The sequence below is a fragment of the Sciurus carolinensis genome, chromosome 1, assembly GCF_902686445.1.
Source record: "Sciurus carolinensis chromosome 1, mSciCar1.2, whole genome shotgun sequence".
NCBI lineage: Eukaryota > Metazoa > Chordata > Mammalia > Rodentia > Sciuridae > Sciurus > Sciurus carolinensis.
In genome coordinates this window covers 62,835,628-62,860,718 of record NC_062213.1, presented here as the reverse complement: position 1 = coordinate 62,860,718, position 25,091 = coordinate 62,835,628, and the positions used below count along the sequence as shown (strand labels likewise).

At 37.4% G+C, this 25,091-nt stretch overlaps 1 protein-coding gene and 1 non-coding gene across 2 annotated transcripts in view; one reads left to right on the top strand and one right to left on the bottom strand.

Moving 5' to 3' along the window:
* Kcnb2 (potassium voltage-gated channel subfamily B member 2) overlaps positions 1-25,091 on the top strand; it is a 347,478-nt gene that overhangs the window by 68,108 nt on the left and 254,279 nt on the right. The gene's annotated exons all lie outside the window — the stretch shown is intronic.
* Positions 15,034-15,106, bottom strand: Trnat-agu (transfer RNA threonine (anticodon AGU)). The gene has a single exon. It is a non-coding gene; the product is annotated as a tRNA-Thr (tRNA).

Here is a 25,091-nt window from a genome sequence, read left to right as displayed (position 1 = left end):
CAAGCTCGGACCCAAATAAGCTTACTCCTGCCCCTTTGGCAATAAGCTACAAATCCTAAATGAAGGTAGACAGAGGTGGTATCATGTCTTTCATCTTCAGAGATCAAAGATTCGAGAGAGCTGCTAAGGCAGTAACATCCAATTTATGGGAGAATCTGAATCATCAAGATTAGGTTTGCTTACCTCAAAATGGAGGAATTTTCTTCCCAGTGACATTTTAATCTTCACTCAGCTGAGTTTGCCTGGTTGACAGGATAGACCTCAAAGGAATTCCAGGTGATCTTCCTAGGGGATGTGGAGCTCAGAATTGAATGGTGAGTGTCCCCATCTCTGCCACTGAAGTCTTACCATGTGCTCATGTGAGATACTCAGTTCCAGTCTTCAGTTCCATTTCTTCTCCTCTAGTATCATGGAGGCTGGCTCCCTGTTAATTTCATAGGATGGAAGTACCCTGAAAATATTGGTAAACATCCCTATGTGCTTAAATGAAGAAAGATGCCAAAACTTTATTTGGATATGAAATACAAAGGAAAAAGAGATAAAGAGGCTGGGTCAACAAGAAATTGAAGATACAATTCCCTTTACTCTAAAAGGAAGTATAATCTATATCTTCTCTATGGCATGGAGGGTAACACTGCAGGCTTTAGAGAGAAGTGGTTCTATTTCTGACCAGCCCTATTATCTGGAAGTTATGTGACATTGGATGTTTTTTTTTTTTTTTTTGCCTCAGTTTCCTTATCTATACAATGGAATAGATATTTACTTCCCAGAGTTTTCATGAAATTATATAAGTTTGTGAATCTGAATTGGTTAGAAAGTTGCCTGGCACATACCATGTAAGTGTTCAGTAAAGATTAGGATCTTATCATTAGGAGTTTTCTGATGTTAGAGAATCTGAGGGAGCAGCCGGGAAATCAGAAGATATGGGTTCAAATTCTGACTCTTTGTACAGATTTAGTTCTGTTGTGGTGTCTCTGGAATGCCTTCTCTGTAATACAGGGTATGTAATACCAATCTCTCATGGTTATAGTTAAACCAAAAGTACAATTTAGTAAAAGAGCCTGATGGAAAGTTGTCACATAGGGAGAGGTGATTGAAGTCCAACTTGTTATTACAAATATGTTATCCTAAAAGGCATTAAATTAACTGATAGCAAGCAAACTAGCTTTTATCTAAATTAGAAATGTATCGGCAGACAAGTTTCCACTATGAACTATTGAAAGGATGTAATTTTCCTCGTTAGCTCTAATCCTTTCATTTTGATTAGATTAGGTTCTAATCATGACAGCAATGTTCACTGAATACTTTACTTGATCTGATCAGTTCTCACCACACTTATACAATATGGTAGCTAATATAATGACCTCTGTTGCACGGCATATTGGAATCTGTGGCTCAGAGAGGTTAAGTAACTTGTCCAAGATCACATAGCTACCAAGAAGCAGACTCCAAAGACAGTGCTGTTTATATCTATGATGTTTTCCTTCCCACAAATCAAGTCAAATCTCTTGATCTCTCACAGCAATTTTTGTCATGACATATTATAGAAGATCAGACTTAGTTTTAGTTCAAAGTGAGAAGCAAAGTGAGCAAATGAGAACAAAAAACAAGGAACCATAAAAATCAGGAAATAGACCATTTTGCCACTAATGTGCCATAAGCCTGACTTATTGTCTTATGATTCCAGTCTTGAAATGATCTGTCCCCCACTTCACCAGAAGCTCCACAGTTCCTTTCTAGGAGGGGTTGGGGGGCAACAGTGAGTTGGAGAAAAGTGATGCTCTTGCCTTTAATGTGTATTTGCCAAGCAAGTATGCAGTTTGTATTAAGATCCTATGCTCATTGGACTGGCTTGGCATGATTGACAGATTATTGACCATCACTGTCCAATGTGTCTGACTCTGTTCCTGCTAACAATAACCAAATGTAATGAGGATGAATTACTTCACTACCCGGTGTGGCCTGTTTCAGTTCAGTACTTAGTAATATTCCTGGATTAAACCAAATTAGAGAAAATAGTCCTACTCTAAAGAAACCATGTTTTACAATGGCCTGGTCAGGAAAATTAATCTATTTTGGCTTGACAAGTTGTACTAAGGGATTATGTAATTTAGTTCCTTGTTTTTTATCAACAGAGTTTTTGCTCTTTTTATTTTTTTTTTCTAAATAGATGTTTTGGAGGGTAATTAGAGCTGTCAGTCCATTTGGAGTGGCATGGTCAACTCACCTTTATTCATGGCCCTCTTAGTGAATCATAATACACACATGGGGCTGGGAGATGAGAGGGGGCTGGGAGATGAGAGGGAGCAGAGAAGACTATACAAAGAGGAATTGTGTGCAAATTACTGGTGATACTGATGCACCAATGAGATACCCTAGGTTGTCACTGATAGACTTTCTTTCTCACACACACACTTTTTAAAAAATAATTACTTCTTGGAAGCCTTGGGAGAATTCTCTTGGTCCCTTTTCTCTCATTTCCTTTCCTCCTAATCCCACTCAACAGATGGGTTGCACCATTGATATGCACTTATGTAGAAGACTGTGAAATCCACAGTCACCAAAGACTTGCTGTCAGGGAATTGCACAACCTCATATGAGAACATGTGTGGAGAAAAAGTAGAGCAAGTGTGGAGAAGCCTTCTGGAAGACCACATGCGAGGGCTATGAGTAGGGAAAAAAAAGAATAAGGAGTAAATAGAAGGTCAAAAATAATCAGGCCACAAGATTTGTTTCCTTACTGCTCCTCTTACCAACTCCAAGACTGTGGCCGTCTCAGTCTTTGTGTTCTTATCTGCAAAATAGGAAAATAATAATAATAATGCCAATCTCATACAATTACAAGCACACATTGGCACTTCCATCTGTTCACCGCAGTGAGAATTATCTCTCTTTACCCTACACTTGTAAGGTTCAGCCTCAGCCATTCAGAACTCTTCAGGGATCATTTAAGATCCTATGACCTTTGATGAAAAAAGGGTGCATCCTTTCACTTATGTTTTTGTCTCTTATATAGCACTACGACTAGAAAGAAGACTCTAAAGTTTTCTCCTGTGGATTCATGGAAACTCACAAAAGATTGGCAAACTACCATGAAACAACCGTGAAGTTACTTGCACCCTTTTGTTCTTGAATCTCCAGAAACCATTCCCACCAGGGGCCCTGGCCGCTAGGCTTCATAAGGGTTACTGATCCTTTGACCTCTTTCCAAAATAACCACATGCCAATTTCCTTCATTGCCTCAAGAAAAAATGCCTTTTGAGAAGATGTGTTTTTTTAAATAAGCATTTGCAATTGTGTAGTTTCCTTGAATAAGTCAACTATATATATTTTCAAGTCAGCCTTAAAATCATACCTACCTCTAATATCTGCCTCTTAAACAAAAAACTCATAGGCCGGTGGTGTTACCAAACTCCTATGAAATTCAGTTTCAATTAATTCATAGCCTTTTATAGCAAGGAAAATCTCAGAAGCCATGCAAAACCATTTTTTCCATTTTATGATTGAAGAAACTCTTTTGGAGGTTGAGCTGACCTGCTAGTACACATAGTTTTTCTGGAAGAACCTGGAATTTTTCCCTTTATACTGCATCATTTCCCATCCCCAAATGGAAAAACTCCAAGTAAAAACACCCTTCTTGCATTTAGAGGCTAAATGCTTGAAGGAAATGATTCCAAGCATTTCAGACAATATTAAATCCATTACCCAACTTATGCAGATTGTTGTGATTTCCTTGAATTCTTGTTATTGGCTTCTAGGCATGTTCAGTGTGCCCAAAGTATTACCTAGAAAGCTCCTTCTTTCTATCTCTAGTGATAGCACAGGCTGAAAATATGAATTGATTGTTTAGAATTTTAGAGACTTTTATGTTAAGAAATCTGTTGTGATGCTAAAGGGAGCTAGAATGATCAGGAGTAGATCCCTGACTACAAGACTGATGAACATATCTGTTTTAGTCAGTTTTTTTCACCACTGGGACCAAAAGACCTGACAAGAACAATTAGAAGAGGAAAAGTTTATTTATGGCTCATGTTTTCAGAGGCCTCAGTTCACAGATGGCCGACTCCATTGCTTTGGGCCAGAGGTGAGGCAGAACATCATAGTGGAAGATAATGACAGAGGAAAGCAGCTCAGGACACGACAGTGAGGAAACAGAGAGAGACTAAGCTCAGCTCACAAAATAGATATCCCGAAGGCATGCCTCCGATGACCCACCTCCTCCAGCCATACCCTACCTGCCTACAGTTATCACCTAGTTAATCCCTATCAGAGCATTAAGGCCCTTATTAGGGTTAAAGCTCTCATAAGCCAATCATTGCACCTCTAAACTTTCTTGCTTTGTCTCACGTGAGTTTTGGGGGGTATCTCACATCTAAACCAAAGAGTGTTCTTCTCCAGCTTGTTCTTCATTGTACCTGAGAGAATCCTGGGTTGCAGATCTCCTGGGTCTCACCTAGGTAACAGTTGGTAAGCTTGCTGTGCCACCCACAGTGAATACACAGAAATACGGAACAACCAGCAGGATGTATATTGATTAGACAGCCACAAGTAATGCTATTGATTACCTGCTCCTCAACTTTGGGCAGAAAAAAACATTTTTAGCTCTCATGCACTCATTTATTTTCAAACTTCTTAATATTTCACATTTCCCATCATGGGTTGTAGACTTTCCTACCTCTGGCTGTGTATCGTACCTTTTTTTTTTTTTTTTTTTTTTTTTGCCAACAAAGCCTCCTTGTTCTGTTCTCGTTTTGCCTTCCACCCAGCTGTAGTGCTGATGAGCTCTTCCTGAGGCAAGTATGCTCTTTCCTACTAAGGGTTGCATGGGGTACTGAAGCAGTCTGTGACTTTGTCCAAGTGTGACACCTCAGCCTTCATGTGTAGAGCAGTTGTTTGGAACCTGTTCCAGCTGGTCTCTAAAGTTGCCAAGGGAGCTTTGAAAAATGCAGCTGCCAGAACTGTGCCATAGACCAGTTAAACCACAATTTCAGGGGAGAGATCCTGGTGTCAGTCTATTTTTTAAGCTCCCCAAGCTAATCTCATGTGCAGCCAGGGTTGAAAACTACTCAGTTTTCCTGTAACTGAGAATAAAACTAAAAATAGAAATAAGAAGCGGAAACCCCAAAAGGCTAAACAGATGGCTCAATGTCAAGTCAAGGAGAGCTGGTAGCAGAGAAGGTGGGACTGCGTGTGCATGAGTACATCATGGATTAATTTGCTGTCTTTTCAAGAGTAGTTGATCAAATGCCTCATTGCATATGTCTATTGTCATTGGCCCCAGGTGGTATGGCCGTGGTCCTGACCTGTGATAAAGGAGCTTTTTCATCCTATTAAACAAGAAGTGAAGGGGGAAAGCGGCATATGCTTTGTTAGGTGACCATTAACTCTGCTTCTAGATTTTGCTTGCTGGCATGATCCTATTATTTATACATCACTCTCCTAAATAGTGACTTTGCCAATAAGGGGAACATGTCTGTCTCCAGTGACACACACAGCAGGACTCAAATGTGCTTGAGAAGCCAGGGGGAAATGAGTGAATGAACAGAAGAGTCATACCTACCAGCCAATCCTCCATTTTTCTGTTTCTCATTATATAAAGATACCAAGGATCTAAGTCAGGGTATGTCATGGAAATAAAGTAACCCAAATCCTGTCTTATCAGTGTGACATCCTTCAAAAATTATCCCAAAAATTATGCTTTCAATGCATGGCTGCAGTAAGTAGTACTCAATTCAGTGCTGGCAAGGAATAGTGATTCAAAAACAAAACAAAAAAAAACAAGAAACTCCATTAAAGAATTCATTTTTAATCTCCACAAAATCAGATTTTAGAAATGTATAAGAAAACCCATAAAAAAACTTAAAATAAAAATATATAAAGAAAAAGGAATTTGATTACAGTTTATATATTCTTAGTATTACATTAGAGTTGAATTTAACATGGACTAGTTGACTCTTTATTATTTTTATGAGAAACTTGATCTTTGTGTAAATGATGTGATCAACTGTTCAATTAATTCAATTGCATATCGCAGACGGTGCAGGCCTGGTGTTTAGCTGTAAAGGTAAGAGGCTGGACTTCAGGGCCCTCTCCAGCGGTAGCCTTGTGAAGTCATATAGTAACTGTTGATTCTGTACACGCCCCTCTGTTGTGACAGGAGGTATGTGGACGTTTGGAGGAGACTGGCAAAGTGAACCTGAGGATTTTAAAAGGTAAACAAAAGTATTGGAGACTAAGCAGCCATTTTGTATCACCACACTATGGAGAAAACAGCCCCAATTCCTCTTCACTTTCAGTAAAATTTTCCTATTTAATGTAAGTTGTAATGAACCAAATTATCTTAGTGATGCTTAAATCTGGGAATGATTATTTTGGTAGTAATGTTTCTATTGGTAATGATTGAATTCTTCCCTACTTGCAGGTGCCCATTCATTTCTCACTTCCCTGAAGTTCTTGTTTACAAAGTTTATACCATCCAGTATAAACTTATTTTCCTGTAGTCACCGAGTTAAATCAAGTCCATATAATTACTTCTTTACTGCCCACTAAAGAGAAAGATATATATTACACACTTCTATGCCAAACAAAAGAAATGGACATTCTAGATGGCCTGCCTGGTACTGTCTTTCCTTGCTTAGTTACTCTCATTATTAATGTTTCCTCCTTTTAACCTTTGTTTTTATAGCACATTAAATTAGACACCAGTGAAATCAGATACTGCTGGCTCTCCTTGATTGTCTCAATACCGGGAGTGTGTGATGACTAAGCACTAGAACTTGGTGACTTGATTGTCTAGACTTGGATCTTGACGGAGCTTCTTCCTAGCAGCATGACCTTGAGCAGGCTACTTGACTGAGACTCAGTTTCCTCATCTATAAGATGAATATGATCACATTACCTACCTCATAGGATAGTTGTGATGATGAGTAACACATGGGACAAGTGGCCAACTAGCACTAGCTGAAACTCTAGCTATTTTGTGTGAAGCTACAACAGATATGCACACTAGCACTTTTTCAGCAAATTTCCAACTACTTAGGATTCGTGTCCTGAATGTGGGACCTTGTTAAGCTCATGATTTATATTGAACCTGGAAGTTTGAGAAAGTAGGATTAAGTTAATTAAGTGAAGAGAAAGACTGATCTACCCTACTAACTATTGGTAACCTCTAGCTATATGTGGCTATTGAGCCCTTGAAATGTGACCAGTCTGATTTGAGATGTGCCGTCACCTGATTTTTGAAACTAAGTGTGTAAGGAAGGAGAAAATATAAAATAGCTCATTAGTAATTTTATATTGATTAAATGTTGATTGGATAGTATTTCGGATGAATTGTATTAAACTAAATGTATTACTATAATTAATTTCACCTATTTCTTTTCACTTTTAAAATATAACATAAAATTTTGAATCGCATGGGACTCACATTACATTTGTGGTACATGACACTATTTTAGCTGGTGTACCTCATCATTAAAAAGAAAAAAGAGGTGAGGTGTGATCATGGTATGTGGGTACAAAAAACTTTGGGCTAATTATGGGAGACAGTGCTGAGAGCTCCTAATACTTTATGTGACTGGGTTTATAACACATGGGGATTGTGAGGTCACCTGAATTTTTTATACTGGTTGGTAGCAAGTGAGGATGGGGTAGTTAAAATGATGACTAATTATCACCTGAGGACCCACTTAAACAGCAGAGGAATTTTCTTAACCAGTTTTGAGAATTGAACCTTGTCTTCTGCGACACCAGCTATCAAAATAATGAAATAGAGGTAAAATAACTTACTGCTGGTTCTGAAGCCTTCAAAATCTTTCTGTTAAAAATTAAAAAATCCTTTTTTGCATTGGTTTGTATAGTATTTTGGCCAATAAAGTTGAGACACATTTGGAGAGTGCTTTGTTGAAATAATGTAAGATGTGAGATAAGCCCGAGTGCAGAGAACTTGAACCAGAATAAAAAAGGCACATTTTGAAAGCTTTTTGCCTTGTCAAGAGATAGCTGTCTCGATTTTCAGATAGATGGCATTTGAGCTTGCCAGATAAAGGAAACAAAATCTCATCTAGTCTACCAGAACTTTAGTTTTCTTTTCCTATGTGCCAAATGTGAGGTGGCTATCTTGTAGTTCCAAAGCATGTTTTCCTTGGAACACAATGAGTATGTTCCTGGTGCCCTTTCCACACAAAGCCCAAAAGCAAAAACAAAAATCTTGAACTTTCATTTTTGAAAATAAAGAAGGAAATGACAGAATGGAAAAAAGGAAGTGGCCGTTATTAAGTTTTGTGTGCCAGACACTGTGCTGGGCATCGTTGTGGGTAAGTGGGGAGACCTGGGTAAGTAATTCAGGGTGTGGAACTAGTAGCTTCCTGGTCATCCCAGGATATCAGTGAAGTCTGGCACACCGACGTCGATCCCTAATCTGGACAGATACTATTTCATGTTAACCCTAAGGTTGCTTTCTGCCCATTTTGCATGTCTGATTATAGCTGAAATTGTGCTATTTCATGGGGAGCAAGAGGTCTCTACTGTGAGGAGTGTGGACCGTTCCCCCTGCAGCAGTGTGTTGGTCTGCCTTCAGGAGAGAATGCCGTGCTCCTCTCTGAGGTCTACTTGTCTTTTCCTTCTGATCTTGTACCAGTTTGGAGTTTTGCTAGGTTTTCCCTTCCAGAAGATGCTCTTTAATGCCATGAATCCCTATTGGAAAGTACAGAGACACTTGAACATTCCCGGTGCAGATCTGACTTTTGAAGATTATCAGACTTAAACATGGGTAAGGGAAAATACATCTGAGGGGCAAATTTCTCTTTGATCGGAGCGGAGGCCTATTAAGAAAACTGAAAACACCAGCCATACTTAAGGAAAATAATAACCCCACAGAAATGTACAAAAAGGGCATTTATGTAAACTTTTCCCAAATGTTCCTGGCATTTTGAAATTGGATTCAGTGGGACAAATTGAAGGAAATAACATTTGCTTATCAGTAGGTGATAGTTCTTTGTAGCATCTGGGTAAAGAATGATCCTTCGTTCATTGAATTGAGTATATGGTGAATAAGTAAAGGTAACATTATGATCAGCAACCTAAATTTGTACATAAAATGCCATGTTCTTTGAAAAGGGATTTTGTGTTGTACATGAACCAATTGTTTTCATACTCTGAAAACAATAATTCATACCAGAAATTTAATTACCCCTGTGCACCGTAACTATGCCAACCACATTAAACCATGATTTTTAAAAAAAAAATCTCACACCCCCTTCTCTTCAGATGAATGCTATCTGGAAATGAAAATGAAGTAGTGTTTTTATTTTTTTCTGTTTTGTTTTGTTTTGCTCTGAACTATGCTGCCTGATGATATTAACTCATTACTTACCAGATTTCTATCCCATGCTATTTATTTACATTTCAGTCTTGAGGATGTGAGTTGGGTCTTTAAAACACAAGGGGGAAAAGCAAGCGATGGAAATCCATTCAATTTGCAGTGCAATGTGGCGACTCTACATACTGAAACTCAAAAGTAATAATATCCTTGCTCCTGAGGCATTAAGACAAGCTTTGCCAAATTAGAGCTGCCTTATTGAAAGCCTACACATTTTTCTATAGAACATAAACATAGTCTCAGATTAGCATCTTACTTGCAGAGTTGTGGTTATAAAGCAGATAGCCATCATTTTAAATGACATTTTAAATATGTGTCGAGTGTTTGCTTTGTTCTCAATTGTATTATCTCACAATTCAATTATGATCTGTTGAGTACTTTCCCATACCAGGTACTCACTGAATTGTTCACATACATTATCTGATTTAGTCTTTGCACAAGCCCGAGAGCTTGTTTCTTTGGCTTTGCAAATAAAGAAATTGATATCTAGAGAAATTAAATGACTTGACCAAAAAAAAATATATATATATGGAAGTCAAGACTTAAATCCAGATTGTCAATGAACCCCCGAGTCCACCAGTTGGCTCAGTGGTTCTTCAGTAGGACGGGAGTCTATGCTGAAGGAGAGAGAAAGCAATGCCCCAGATTGCAATAGAGAAAAGCACACAGTGCCAGTGTTTCTTATACAATCATCTTTTTGGAAATTCAAAAAATATATATATTTGTGATCTCTGTGAAATATAATTGAGTCACAGTGAGGTATGATTGCTCTTGACCACTCAGAAGAGCCCTAAACAATACCACACCAGTGACGACCACATTCAATAGGCAATGATTCAAAATGCTAGCACTCATCTTCTACCAAAGAACTATGCCCCATCCAGGCGGGGATTCATCCCCAGGACTTGGCATTTTAAGCATTGGGTGTATGCATCAGATCTGTGCCCCTTGACATTTTATAGGCTCCTTATTATAGGCCATGTGCTTTGTGGTTAGAATGTGTTCATATTTCGCTGTTCTTGGACTATTCATGTGAGCAACTACAAAATGGCAGTTGCACATTTTATGCTTTCAAGTGCAATATACATATAGGTGATATATATCTCAGAGTATCAATTGTGCCTTAGCAAGTCATAGTAACAAAGCTGCTGTCTTCCTGCACTGCTGAAGGCAGCCCCAGAGATGGTAGTAAATATAGTCCGCTTCGATTCACTTGGCTCAGCTCTTAGTGATATCAAAGCTCCTGGGCTCCTATTTCAGAGTAACTTATGGATTTCTATGTTCTGCTAGAGCTTCAGAGGGCCAAGGGGACTGCTCGAAATTCAGCTAAACTGCCTGGTGATCTCAAATCTGAACCAAATTATGTTCTGATCCTTCCAGTTGCCAGTCAGAAGCACTCATAAGTTGAGCAACACCTACATCAGAATGAAATTTCAAATGGAAATATCAGTATCAATATCAGTATCTTATGCCTTTACTGGTTTAAATGCTGATCCAACAACAATGTCACCTTCTTGATTAGTAAACGAAGGGGATTGGTAAGTCCTTCCTGGTATTGTTATTGGTATTCAATACACGTCCTGTTTTATAGATTACAAATTGGGCCCTGCCACTGAAGTATCAACTTTTTTGTTTTGTTTTGTTTTGGGTACCAGGGATTGAACCTGAGGCACTTAACCACTGAGCCACATTCCCAGCCCTTTTTGTACTTCATTTAGAGACAGGGTCTTCCTGAGTTTCTTAGGGCCTCACTAAATTGTTAAGGCTGGCTTTGAATTCATGATCCTCCTGCCTCAGCCTCCCAAGCTGCTGGGATTACAGGCATGCACCATGGTGCCCCACAACTGTTGTTACATTTTTTATTAATGCTGGAAGCTGAATTTTTCTTTCATTTTAAAAAAAGCAGAATTTTTCTTTCATTTTAAACCATGTTGTGTTTGGGAGTGTTTTGGAGGTGTGGCTCAATTGTATTTTTTAATTTTTCTAGATATATTTAAGTTTAATGAGTAGGTCCTTATATATATTCTGAATTCAGATACATCAGAAATTTGAAATATATCTAAGGGTAAAATATTCAAATGTAATATATGCTAAATACATTCTATATATTAAAATCATTTTTGAATTGTATGTTGCTTTGTTTTTTATTATTGATATTTAATGTTTCATTTTAGAATTCATATTAGTGAATTATAAAAGATTCATCTTTTAAAAGTATTTCTTAAGGGTGAATATGGTGATATTCTCTCAAAACTAAACTCTTTCAAAGAACTGAGGGATTGACTCAAATCTTTCATCATCTCTTTGATTACATAATGAAATTCAGAAAGATAGTATTCAGACAAGGACTATACTTCCCATAAAGCTATCTTAAGAAGTAATTCTGAGATTTGGGATGTAGTTCGGTGGTAGAGTGCCTACCTAACCATTCATAAGGCCTTGGGTTCAATTCTCAGCACTGAGAAAAAAAAAAAAAGATTTTGTACTCATTGTACTCAGTCTTAAGAAGGAAAGAAATTCTGCACATGCTGTGACATGGATGAGCCTTGAAGGAGGACATTGTGCTAAGTGAAATAAGTCAGGCAAAAAAGGGTAAATATTGTGTGATTCCATTCCTCTTAAATGAGGTACCTAGAGTGGGCAAATCATAGAGACAGAATGTAGAGAGATGGGTGCCCAGAATGGGTGCAGGAAGAGTGCAGAGTTGTATTTGGGTGAGTGTAAGGTGTTCTTTGGGAGGATGAAAACGTTCTGAAGGTGGATCATGGTGACAGTTGCACAACCAAGTGAGTGTGCTCAATACCACTGAAATATACACATAAAAATGGTTAAACTGGTAAGTTTTATGTTATGAATATTTTACTACAATTTTTTTTAAATTCTTCACTCTGATGAGGCTTCCTTATAACTAGTCCTAAATACAGTGAATTTAAGGAGGGGGACCAACTGCATGTGTAATAATCTTTTGTTTCAAGATAAACCTTTTCTTATTTTTAAAGAGTGGATGCAAGACCATTTTTTTAAGTATCTTTTCTATTTTTCCATAATTTCTGAACAATTCTTGACAAGAGTTCTATAATTCTGAGAAAGAATACCGAGATACAAAATGAGAATAGTATACTTATGAGAAAGCAATTTTTACTGAAATCCTCTAAGGAAACTTATAATGATTTCTATTTTCTGGCTGAATTTCCAAAATAAAAAGAGGTTAAGTAACCTCAAGATCACTCAGTAAACAAATGGAAGAGCTAAAAATGGAGCAGAGGATTCCCCGACTCTAGCCCTGGATCTTGATGAACACGCTCACATCGCTCTGCAGCAACGAGGTTGGCAGGAGATGTGGGGGGCTGGCAGCCTGAGGAGAATCTTCCATGCCTTAAAATAGTTTTTAAGTTCTAAAAACCTCTCATGGCTCAGCAAACTCTGTTACAAATGCTGACTCCTCATATCAGACCCAGCATGATCTACTAAGGAAAAACAACTAGAGAAGATGGATTTACTGTCCATAACTATGTGAGCATTCCCTGGTGAATTCCTGCTATTGGAATACTTAATTGTTTGGCTAATTTTTAAAGCCCTTTTTTTGTTTGTTTATTTTGTTTTGCTCTTTTTTCCAAATAGCATTCATCGAATTTACTAGAACTTTTTTGGTGCAGAGGAAGTTAATAGAAATGTTAAAATCATTTCAGTTTCAATAAACATAGGGACTCTTCAATATGCTTTGAAAGACACATTGATTAATGGAAGTTCTTTGGATACTTACTCAGATATGTAAGCATAGTAATCATATTTCAGTAAAAAAGTAAGAGCTCAGTATTGTCAAAGATAAACAGGTGGACATTAGATCTTATTCTGTAGCTACTGATGGCATAGGACAGAGCCGAGTTCCCTTCCTGCTAGTGCAGATGTGATTGGGTATTTTGAAGGGAGAGGGAGCAGGAAGCAGGGAGTGGGGCATAGGATCAAGTAGTAAGATAAGTGAAAAATTACAAAGGGTTGGCCAGTGTGAGAGCAGTTAGGCCAGCTGTGTCTGCTAGCTGGCAATTATCTAAGTCAGGATTCTATCCTTCCCTCCCATGGGGACTGGTAGACAGAGGCACTTTTCTTCCTGATTATACTTCAAAGGAAGGGCTTTCAAGTCCTTGAGGAAGATTTCTACTCTTGAGTTGTAGGAGATACACGTCTCCAAGGCACAGAGAAGGATTTACCATTGTTCAGTCCTTTTTTTTTTTTTTTTTCAGTACCAGAATTGAACCCAAGGGCACTTAACCCCTGAGCCACATCCCCAGCCCTTTTTATTTTTTATTTTGAGACAAGGAAGGCCTTGCTAAGTTGCTGAGGCTGGCTTTGAACTTGGGATCCTCCGATCTCAGTCTTCCCAGTCACTGGATTACAGCCGTGTGCCACTGCGCCCAGCTCAGTTCTTTTCATTTTTTTTTTTATTTTGGTGCTGAAATCCATGGCCTCACACATGCTTGGCAAGGGTTCTGTCACTGAGCTACATCAGCAGCCCCTCTAAATCCCTTTTAGAGAATGCTCTAAGAAAGGTAAGTTAAAGGCTGCTGTCAGGTGGGCTAGAAAGAACAGTCAATTCTTGAGCTTTTCCAAACAGGAATTCAGAAGTGGGTTGGGTCACTCAGGGAGCTACTGGAGGCTGCTAGAAACCATGCTAAAGTGTAATTAAATCTCTTAGTGTGAATGGGGTACTCATGTGGAGAGGTTTGCAGCTCTTGGTAGTCTATGATATTTCTCTAGAAGAAAGAATATATTATCTGATTTGAAGATGACAAGGAAAAGCTTGATTTGAAACAAATGCATTAGTTCTTCTGTGCCATATTTGATATGAGACTCACGAGTAAGGTTTGACCTGCCTTTGATAACTACCATGTCTTTGGTGGCCTGTGTTTGGGAAAAAGTATCAGTAGTTTATTTTAGGATAAAAGCAATGAGATTTAGCTTTTAAACTATACATTTTATTAGAAATTCCAACAAATTCCTGCTTCAATGTGCACATTTCATATTTATTTTCAGAATAGAAATTCATAGCTTGAATAAAGTGTTAACAAATATTACTGAATGGGTGTTCATTAACACATTCAGTGTCCACAAACTTTCAGTTCACAAGCCAGAATTTTCCTGATTAGGTAAGATGTGAGATTTATTAGTGTGGCAAGATAAATCTATATAGAATCATGCATATTAGAAAAGGAGAAAAAAATTACTGATTCAGAAATGACACTTTGTTTAAAGATCTTTTATAAACAAAAGGTTACATTATTCATAATACCCAGCAAGAAAACCTAAGGATCAATAGATGATATCCATAAAATGGGCACTGTTTTGTAAGAAATATGTATGTTACTATATTAATTTGACATTTGCTCTTGTGAAATTTTATACTATACAAAGTTATAAAAAATTTTTTTTGCACTGTATGCTTCTTGACTGTACAGATTTGTATGTAATACAAAATCACGCCTTCTGTTTTTCTGTTTTTCTATTAAAGACATTTTCCTTTTCTAATTTTAAAAGAGGAAATTTTGGTTATATCTGATAGCCTAAGAAACTATTTTCCTCCTGCTATTCCTTGTGTTTTACAGAATGGGATAAATTGTGTTTTCTTTGTATGTTTGTTTGTTTTGTTTTTGTTGTTTTGGTGGTGCTGGGGATTGAACCCAGGGCCTTGTGCATACTAGGCAAGCACTCTACCAACTGAGCTATATCTCCAGCCATGTTATTAAAAAACAAAACGAAACAAAACAAAAAACTACTCACTCATACTTTTTCAAACTATTCCACTTTGAATTAATGGATATGGGTTTATGTTTTCAAGTTATACTGTACTGAAAATTGTAGTCTTGATCTAAACTTCTCTGAGAGATGCTGGAACACTGCCTCCCATTCACCTAAAGGATGATGCACTGGCATTCAATCTGCAAAGGGGTGATTGGAAGATGAATCATTAGCCTTTTAAAAGCTGGTTTTCCCATTAATCATCAATGAGAATAGATGCTTCTGTGATGGAGATGTGGGGTCAAAATATCCAGCAGTGCACTATGAAAAATATGCCAGGTCTCCAATCATAGCCTGGTTCCTTTTAGAATCTCATCAAACCTCTGAGCATCCTGATCTTTTGTACCTTGCTGGAATTCTGAACCGTTCTGAACATGACATAATCAAATAAGGTGATTAATAGTAGAGCTAGCTGGAATGACTCCAGCAGGGGTAGTCATTAAATTGCAACTGAAGGGATGACAGCTGCATCTCACTACACAGATGGTTCTCCTGGTAGTGACAGGTCTGTTAATGAGCAATCAGTGAGCCTGGAACACCCACTGAAAGAGGAACCCAGTAGAGTGGACCAGGGTTGTGACCCATTTCATGTTAATATGGATCATAAAGGAATAAAGGGCCATTAGAAGGAAAGACAGTTATACGTAGAAACTTTTAAACTCGTCACATATATAGTTAAATCTTTTTAAATAAAATATTATTTTGTGGGTAAAAATGTTAAGCAACATCCTGTAGCTCTTTCATAAACCCTCCCTAGAAAGTGTTTATATATGACCTGCCTATATTGTCACAAGTTCGTCCAACCAATTCAGATTGTTTAGACACCATAGACGTGTGTCTAAATGTCTGGCCTGCGATTTTCAATTTGCTGAATGCCTCAAAGTCATCTAACTCCTACTTGATCACTGCCTTTTCCTGATAGCTCTGTTTCTACTCTTCTGCTCTTGTCTAGAACAAAAAGAGACAGGAAATAATCTTAGTCTTAGCCCTGGCTTTGAATAAGGTACTTTTGTTAAAGTTTTCTCACTTAATTCTCTCAACAATCTCCATTTTACTGATGAGGAAACTTCAGGTTCAGAGAAGTTAACTAACCTCTGGTGTTCGGTAACAGAAATTGTTGAAATATGGATTTAAAGTGCTTACCATCCACCATGAAAACAACTCAGTAAACCCCTACTGTTAAAGATTACTTAACACATTGCTCAGGAGCACAGAGACAGTATTTATCAGAGCCAGGGATCCTACCAGGTCTTTCAGAGTACAGACCACCTGTATTCTTCACACTCTGCATCCCATATCCCAGGGTCCTATCACTGACTTAGTCACCCACTAATGAATGAGTGCATATGTAAGAGTCTGCTTGTAAAAGAGTATAAAACCACTTCTTGGTATTTACTCTGAAGAATTAAAGGCATCTTAGCTCAGTGATATATACATACCCATGCTGATAGCAACAATTCACAATAGCCAAAGTCTGAAAACATCTTAAGTGTCCATCAGTGGATGAATGGATAAAGAAAATATCTCATATACACACAATGAATTTTTATTTAGCCATAAATAAAAATGAAATTATGGAATTATGCAGGAAAATGGACGGAACTAGAGACCATAATGTTAAGTGAAATAAGTCAAACTCAGAAGGTTAAGGGGTCAGGGTCATAGTTTTCTCTCATATGCAGAAACTAGAGAGGGAGAAGGAAAACAAAGGAGGGGTGGATCTCTTAAAAATCAAAGGAACATCAGTAGAGGAAAGGGTGGGAGGCAGGAAGGGAGGGGGAAATGCTGAGGAGTGATATTGGTCAAATTATATTGTTATATTGTGTGCATGTACTAATAACAACAAATCCCATCGATATGTACAACCATAAATGCACCAATAAAAAGTGAGGAAATAAAAAAAGGAAAAAGAACATAAAAATTTATAGGGTATTTTTGTACTTAAAGGGAAAGTTGACATCTATTATGCTTTCTAAAGTAGTCTTTCAATGTCCCTAAGCTTTGATAAAGAAATAGACATAAATATCAAGATATAGATGTTGATAGGGATTCCTTCTCTACTAAAAATGACTTTAAATCTCCCTTTACTGACTTATATTTACTACCTGGCAGCCAAGACCTATTTGGTAGACTGATACATTTGGGAACTTCAAGATAGCATTGAGTGGCAAAATTGACATTCTTTTTCTAAACCCTAGAATTACCATGTCACAGGCTGTGGGAAGCTTTGGAAAAATGCCTTTCCCTTTACTGTGCAGCACTTATTGAGAAAACATCGGTGAAAAGAGTCTAGGGAATGAGGAAAAGACAAAGCCCAGTACTTTTTTTCCCAATATGAACATGTTCAGATTTTGTGCATAAGCCATAGTTATAAGTCATATTTCATTTTCTACAAGCCTTATAAAATAATTATATTAAAATTTTCTCATTCTATTAATATCCAATTTGACCTACAGTTGATGAAAGTCATTATTTTCATAGGTAAATAATTTTTCAGTGAGGGCCCAGAGAGGCTCTTTGGGCAAAGGAATAATAAACAATTTTCTCTTGGGAGTTCTTTCAAAAGTTGCATTTCAATTAAGATGGTGTTGGATAACAAAAGCAGTTGAAGTGGAATTATGGATTTGAAGTACTTACCATCCAACACTAAAACAACTCATTAAACCCCTACTGTTAAAGATTACTTAACATTAACATCCACAGAGACTTTCTGCCCCCTAAAGTCAATGAAGGTAGTGGCTGATCCACACAAACCAGTGATAAAAGGCCCAGCAGTGACTTGGCTAAAGGCCCAGATGTGCTTCATCCACTATAAATTGTACTAGATAATCAGTCAATTCTGAACACCTTTTGGAAAATGCTTTTTTTTTTTTTTTTTTTTTGGTCTTTGAGCACTAGATCTACATTCAGTTCATCTAATCAACCTTAGACCATTACCAAATGTAGCATCAATTTATTGCATTATTTCTAGATATAATCATGCTGGGAAAGAACTTAACAGAAACTAATCCCTAATTTGACATATGCAACTATCCACTTGATCTCTTTACCTGGATAATTTATTTTTTATTTTTTATTTTTTTGTGGTGCTGGGGATTGAACCCAGGGCCTTATGCATACAAGGCATACCTGGATAATTAACAGTCATCACAAAGGTAACAGGAAAAAGCAGAACCTTCAAGTTCATTTTTACCCTCCTTGTATGTCAAACAGTCATTACCTGGTTTGCCCACTTTGGTAAATATTACCACACAGTGGCTAAAGTCTAAAGTAATGTGTCATTTTGACTTCTATTTTACTCCCCATAGCTACAACTCCACTGATCTATCTCCATAATCTGCTTTGAATTTGACCTTTCTCAGTACCTTTTCACTACTGCTTTAGGACCTAAGTATCATTAGCCTACACGGGATCCTTGAGCAAATTTTTTTTGTGGGGTTCCCACAGATTGAACCTGGAGGCTCTTAACCACTGAGTCACATCCCCAGCACATTTTAAAATTTTTTATTTTGAGACACGTTCTCACTAAGTTGCTTAGGGCCTTGCTAAGTTACTGAGGCTGTCTTTGAACTCACTGTCTTCCTGACTCAGCCTCCCAAATCACTGGGATTATAGGCATGCACCATCATGCCTTGCCCCTCATGTAAATTTTAAAAAGCCATCCCTTTCTCAAGACAAAACCATTGGTGGAACATTGCTGTAATACATTTTTCTTGAGGGCATATCACTACCCCTCTGCTGGAAAGCTATTGCAATAAATACATAAGTCCACGATATTCATACTGAGGGTGGCATCCCTGCACGTGTCCTGTACAAAACCTTTGGAATCATGTGGCGGCCTGAGTCGGGCACCACCCTCTGTTGTCATAAATATTGTAGGAGCTACATAATTGTACTTCTCTTGCCCTCCTGCTATAGTCATTTTTTCTAGGACTTCTAGAGTGATCTTTTAAGGTCATATATCAAATCATGTCCTTCCTTACTTTGTGCCTTCCATTGGCATCTGTTTACACTTAGAATAAAATCCAAACTCCCTTCCATGCTCACAGATCTAGATACAATCTGACCCTTGCCTGTCTCTTTAGACTTCCCTCTGACCTCTCAGGCTGATAATTAATCAATATGCATTGGCAAGACTTAATGATGGGTGGGTGCCTCTGTCATGTTGGGTTTTAAATATTTTGAATACCTACATTGACTACCTTCAGATTGGCCTGCTTGGCTCATATTTTTCTGTTCCTACAACATGCTGAGTTTATTTCCATCTGTATTAGTTTCCTAGAGCTGCATTAACAAATCATCACCAACGGAAAGACTTAAATCAATCACTCTCCATAGTTATTTTTCTGGGAGAGAGATTTCTCTCATAGGGGCAATTAGAAGTCTAAAATCAAGAGGTAGAATTGGTTCCCTCTGGGGCCAATGAGAGGGGATCCATTCCATGGGTTTTTTCTAGCTTCTGATGTCTGCCAGCAGTCATTGGTATTCTTTGGTTTATAGCAGTGTAACTCCATTCTCTGCCTGACTCCACGTGGTTTTCTCCCCTCTTCTCTCTAGGTTTGTTTCGCCTTGTCTTCTGAGGATTTGTCATTGGATTTAGGATATATCCTAATTCAGGATGATCTCATCTTGAAGATTGTGAACTTGATTTAATCTACAAAGACCCTTTTTCTGAGTAGGGTCACATTCTGAGATTCTGGATGGACATATCCTTCAGAGCTACTGTTCGACTCACTTTCCGTATAGCTTGCATCTGCAGTATCTTCCCCAAGCCTTTTTCACCTGGCAGTCAGGATATCACTTCTTGGTGTTATCCCAGTTTCCTCTCAAGCAATAATTCCCACAAGAGGTCATCCTTTGTGCCCTATCTGAAATAGCTTCTCCTCCCTCTTCACTTTTGATTCTTTTATTCTGCTTTTGTTTTTCTTCATGCCACCTGACTTTCCATTGGGTGGTATTTATTTTTTGTTCATTGATCGTTCTCCCTATTGGAATATAAGCTCCATGTAGTCAGGGACTTTGTCTTCTTCATCTCAGTGTCACCCAGAATAGGAATCAGCAAAATTTGCCCCACGGCCAAATCAGACCTGCCATTTGTTTTTATAATAAAGTTTTATTGGAACACAGTCAAGCCTGTGTGTTTCTGTGTTGCTCATGACAACCTTTGTGTGGTAGCAGCAGAAATGAATAGTCATGACAGAGACCATGCTGCCCACGCAACCCAAAATATGTACTATCTATTTACGGAAAACTACATGTTCCTGGCATATGTGTCTGACATATAGTATATGTTTGCTGAATCTATAATGTAAAGAGTTATTTCAGAGCAGACAAATTAAATTTGGTCTTAGGACTGGTACTCTGAAGAGAATGATATCTGGGTTTTTTTTGTTTGTTTCTAACAGAATAATTCATAAATGCTAATTCAGATAGTTAAAAGTAGAAGAGAAAATTCTGTTAAGACAAGATTACAGAATATACTTTTGAAATCTCAGATGTCTTTGAAGAGTATGCCATCTTCTTTTGTTTTCATAATGACTCAGTAAGGTCAATATTATGATCTCTGTTTCAAATAAAATGAGGTCATCCAGCTAGCAAGGGGCAAAGGCAGGACTCCAACTGCCCTATGACTTCAAGTTTAGGGATTTTTCCCTTTGCTTCTATTTCATAGCAGATGTCAACTTCCAAAAAGAGCAGATCCAGACACTAGGTCCACTTCCTACTCTCCTCTCCATGAACAAGTTTATCATCATAGCATCTGTCTCAGGCTTGCTAAATCATAAGTATTATCCTGTGCTTTAGTGTGAAATATAAAAATTAAAGAGCATCAGCAACTTGGGAGTATAAGCATATAATTTTTGTACCCCTGCTACCTCTGGAGGAATAGTCACCAAGGCAGATAAGCAATACCTAGTAAATATGGTGGAATTCTAACACCCAGTACAGATAAAAAGATATGCTATCTAAAGGTCTGAGCAATTTACAATAGTTTCTTACAGTCTCAAATGGTTCCTTGAGAGGATAAAAACAATAGGTCATGGATTTGTTAATACATTTATAATGACCTTTTATCACTAACTGCCTTTTCACATTCTTCAATAATTTGCGTTGTGAAGGGATATGAAATAAAAAGGTAGTGAATATCACCATGGATATTTTAAAAAAACAATCATGGAACAAAACATGGAGTGGACAGACAATACAGAGAAAACTGAGAGAAAAGAAAAGATATGGAGGACAGAGAGAGAGAGAGGGATTCTATGTCTATGGAAGAGTTTCAGGGAATGACAGGATTAGTGAATTAAGAAGAGATATGTCAAACAGCAAGTCAAATAGCAAACAGCAAACCAGGATACCTCAGGCTTTCTGCTGGTATTTTAAGATTATATATCAGGGTCAAAACATACTCATCAACATGATTAAGACTATGAATAGATGGGTGGAAATTTCACTAGTCATATCATTCTAAGAGAATGATGTCATTTTAAGAGTCTTTCTTGTTTTTTATTTATTCATCACTTACCTCTAGTTATTGAGTATTCAGAGCTAGATATACCGCAGGTTCACAGCTGAATAAGGTATACTCCTTGCCCTTGGGAGTGCATGGTCAAATGGGAATGTCAAGTAAGGCATCTCAGTTGCAGAGACTTCTGAGCCAGAGAAAAGGGAAAAGGACATCATGGGCAGAAGAACTAGCTTGTTTGAGAGCATAAAGGCAAAGGATTCTTTATTTAATTTTCATAATCCTGATCTTTATTTCACTTCTTCACTCCTGTGACTTCAATTTTGTAGCACAGGAACATTCAGATGTTCAGATTTTATTTTTAGGAAAATTGACATCTTCTTTCATTATTTTCAATGATCTCCAAGTGAAGAAGGACACAAATTAAGGCAAAAGGTTAGAAAGGATAAAGGAGGGAAAGCACAAATGTATTAAAGACAAAGAAACTTGCACCTTTGAGAGTTAGCTATCTTCAGAGTTCAGAGTGAACTCGAAACAGTTTGCCCATCTAATTCATTCAGAGAGCCCCGAGGCAGAAACCATGCTTACTCTATGGCTTATGCAATGCTGACTTGACTGTCAACATTCAAATCATAAATAATAATAATGGCACACAAAAACCAGAAAATGCAAAAGCAAAGGCTTTCATTGTAATGTTAAGTCATCCAATTGTACTATATAATATCTCTCAATATCTGGATAAACTTTCCAGGGGTGTTTTATTGTATGAAAAATGTGCAATATAATTAAGTTACCATTATAATGAGAACCTTAGATTTTCATAATTTGAGACTTTTTTAAGCATTACAGCTTAAAGCCTTCACATTGTATTAACAGGAAGTTTCATATTAAGGAATAAAAGACTATATAGTGTATTGGTAATGCTAGTGTATAGTGTATAGTGTAATGCTTTTCTCCCCTATGGAAATAACAGTGTATGCACCATGGAAACTGTTTTTCAGTAGCAGTCATAGATTTCCGTGATTACCTTCATACTTTCTCATCAGATCCAGTTTAGGATCAGCAACTCAGGTAACTGAACCACTCTCATTTTGCTTATTTCATGGTATGCCAACCACTTAGATGAATTTTGTAAAAGAGAGTTTATTTTCTATGTAGCCTTGCATGGAGGGGGAAGACCCAAGCCTAAACAGATAGGGATTGAGGGTGTTTATGGGATAAAGAAGCAGGGTGACTTAAAGTGTGGGGAAAGGTGGTTGAAGATCAAGTAATCAGTGGTCTCCACATGGGTTATCAGTCTTCATAGATCTTCATGGGACACATGTTCAGAAAATGACAGCATTATTGTGATATGAGGGTGGAGTTTGGGCCCTTCGATGTCAAAAGATCACCATCAGACATCTGCACAGGCCCAAGTGAGGAGCCATTATTATTTCAACAGAATTGGACTTCAAGTCCCTGAAAAGTGACCTTCGTAACCATTATCATCATAACCCACATATCAGAGGTGTTATCTACAGGAAAACTAGAGGGACGCTCAAAATGTATAGCCCAGTTGTGCAACTTTCAGGATTAGTGATGGTTAAAGCTAACTAAAAGCAAGTAACTAAGGTTGCTCATGAGAACTCAGAGTCAAAGAGTGAAAAGTACAGAGTTGTTGAGTATAAATGAGACCAGGCCAACTGTGTCTGTTGGCTGATAATCATCAGAATTAGGATTTTGTCCTCCAATGGAGTCTTATTAGAGACCGAGGTCTTACTCTTTTGATGGCTACCTTCTTGGGAATGGATCTCAGGTCCTTGAGAGATGCTTCCAATGTGCAAAAAGTACATCTTTACAATTGTAAGCCCTTCTTTTAGTAGATGCCAACAGATGGTAGAGGCCCATCGAGCAAAGATTGGGTTTTACTCACATTCTTATTCTGGAGGTGCAAGAAGGAGAGAAATTGTGTTGTCTGAGACAGAAAAGCTTATGATCTCATTTTTATAAGCACACATATGGGATAGAATTCCCAGCCTCTAATTTATTGCAGGCCACATATACTACTGAGTATGTTTGCAAGTTCACTTAACTACTGTGAAGTATTTTTCCTTCAATTTAATAAATACGTATTGGCCACTTCTGAAATTCTTATCTTCAAAACATGCACATTTACTCAAGCCCTAGGGAAATTGCAAAATATATAGCTGGAAGTATAGTCCTTCTCTCCCCCCCCGACCCCAGAAAATTACAATCTATAAGAATAGTAGTTGATCTGACAAGGATTTAGCATGTTAATGTACCACTAAAGAAGTATGACTCTGAACATTGATAGAAGAAATTGTAGGAAAAGATCAAAAGCAAATTCCTGGAAAAGAAAAGAGTAAGGGTGATATTTTAAAAATAGATAGGATTTTTTTAAACCAGAATTTATTTAACTAAATATACTAATCTGGAGTAAATGCAGCCTTGGTTTTACAGAAATAGAATTTGATTTTCAAATGTCTACAGTTGCATGATGGCATATATGGAACTTTTACTATAGCTCACATTATGGAGGACTTATTAAATAGCAACAATTGAAATATCATCCTTAAATTACCTAGCAAAAGAAGAAAAGGAAACCTATATTCAAGAAGTTCACTTTCAAGCTACATTTATAAAATAATATCCTAAGAAACTATAAATCTAACAGACTTCCAATGAGCAATTGTGTAATCACTTAACTAAGAGCAGTGAAAATAAATAAGGGAAAGTTCAAGACTACTTTGGAAGAGAAACAAACTGTTTCCATGTTTCTGGATTGTTTGAAAGACATGTTAAGTAGTTACAATAAGAATTTTAGACTCACTGAAAACATAGACGAAACATCAAATAAGGAGTATACCATAAAGATTTGAATTTATATAATATGCATCTATAGAAATTTCTCCTATGAATTATAATCCTATCATGGTTCCATATGAACTTTCGTATGATCATTAAGTAATAGCAATAGAATGAAAGGGAAAAATTCAAAATTATTTTACAAGAAAATAACTGCCTGCTACACTTCTGGATGATTTTAGTGGACTTGTTAACAATAAAACTACCCTAATTATGCTACCTACAAATAGAATAAAATAGATACAGTTTACCTATGAAATCCACATATTGATGATCTACAATTCTAAGGCACTATCCAAAGAATTATAATTGTATCAGTCTCCATTTGAGTCATTGTAAAATCACTTTATAGCAATATAATTAATAGAGAAAACAATATTGTTTTAGTCTTAGGGGAAAGAAGGCACCTTGCTATATTTCTGGACTTTCAGAGGGGGCTTATGAAGGAAGAATCAATTTAGAAGGTGTCTCACTTCTGTTTTCACGTTGTCAGAGGAAAGCTCAAATCCAGAGCTTAGGTAGTAGAGGATGTGCTGGACCAGGGAAGTCCCTTGGTGGAGAGAATCCCTAGGGAGATTTGTCCTAGCTTTC